This window comes from Oryx dammah, unplaced genomic scaffold, assembly GCF_014754425.2.
Source record: "Oryx dammah isolate SB20612 unplaced genomic scaffold, SCBI_Odam_1.1 HiC_scaffold_13, whole genome shotgun sequence".
Classification (NCBI taxonomy): domain Eukaryota; kingdom Metazoa; phylum Chordata; class Mammalia; order Artiodactyla; family Bovidae; genus Oryx; species Oryx dammah.
Genome location: NW_024070197.1, coordinates 42,168,711 through 42,170,153, shown reverse-complemented (window position 1 = coordinate 42,170,153; position 1,443 = coordinate 42,168,711). Strand labels below are relative to the sequence as shown.

Below are 1,443 nucleotides of genomic sequence, written 5' to 3'. Positions count from 1 at the left end.
GCTATACATGTATGGAAACAAATGATTTCACTTCTTAAATAGCCTGAACCATCAAAAGTATAGAACTGGAGGGCAGATTGGTGGTTGCCAGAGGTCAGGTCAGGAATGGGAAGTAGCTATCAAGGAGCAGAGTACAGGCAGACGCGTGGTGATCAAGAGTTCTGTATCTTGATGCTGGTGGCGGGGATTTTATGAATCTACACATGGGAAAAAATTGTGCTTACTGTTTCTACATGCAGACGCAACTATTGAAATCTGAATGAGGTCTGTGGATTGCAGCACTATCAGTTTCCTGGTTTTGATATTATAGGACAATTTGATATTGTATTACAGTTATCTAAGATGTTACAATCCTGGGAAACTGGCTGGAGGGCACACAGGACCTCCCTGTATATTTGCTTGCAGCGGGGGGTCAACTTCCTGAGAATCTATCAGTTCAGTTCAGTCGTGTCCGACTCTTTGTGACCCCATGAATCGCAGCACGCCAGGCCTCCCTGTCTATCACCAATTCCCAGAGTTTACTCAGACTCACGTCCATTGGGTCAGTGATGCCATCCAGCCATCTCATCCTCGGTCGTCCCCTTCTCCTCCTGCCCCCAATCCCTCCCAGCATCAGAGTCTTTTCCAGTGAGTCAACTCTTCTCAAGAGTTGGCCAAAGTACTGGAGTTTCAGCTTTAGGATCATTCCCTCCAAAGAAATCCCAGGGCTCATCTCCTTCAGGATGGACTGGTTGGATCTCCTTGCAATCCAAGGACTCTCAAGAGTCTTCTCCAACACCATTATTCCCAAATAAAAAGTTAAAAAAGAAACTGGTCAGGTATTGTATGAGAGGGGAGAAGGTGAGCACTCCCTTGACAAGAATGGAAGAGGCCCTTGGGCCTGACAACACCCACACAGTTAAGGCATTGCTTCGTGGCATCTAACCTGCTTCTGTAGAGAACAGACTTGTGGGAGCAGTGAGGGAAAGTAGTGAGGGTTACGAATTGAGAGAGCAGCATTGCCATATATATATACACTACCAGTGTGAAATAGCTAGCTAGTGGGAAGCTGTGGTAGAGTGCAGTGAGCTCAGCTAGGTGCTGTGATGACATAGAGGGCCGGGGTGGGGTGGTGGGAGAGAAGCTCAAGAGGGAGGGGATATATGTATACAGAGGCTGGCTGACTCACATTGTACAGCAGAAACGAACGCAATATTGTGAAGCAATCACATTCCAATTTTAAAAATTAAAAAAAAAAACAACTAGTCAGGCCGAACAAAATAAAAGTCAGTGTTCCCATTTCCAACATACCACCTCCCTGGGGGACTCTCAAGAGTAATTGTCACTGTAGATGATTCCTTGCACATAAGATGCGACTGTACTCTTGAAACTCAAAGCTCGCTCATGCTGTAGCTTAGAACTACACTCATCCCTGGGGACCGAGCTTCCCCTGGGCATTGCTGC

At 46.5% G+C, this 1,443-nt stretch overlaps 1 pseudogene; it reads left to right on the top strand.

Moving 5' to 3' along the window:
- Positions 1-818: 818 nt before the first annotated feature.
- Positions 819-935, top strand: LOC120873363 (annotated as a pseudogene).
- Positions 936-1,443: the final 508 nt, after the last annotated feature.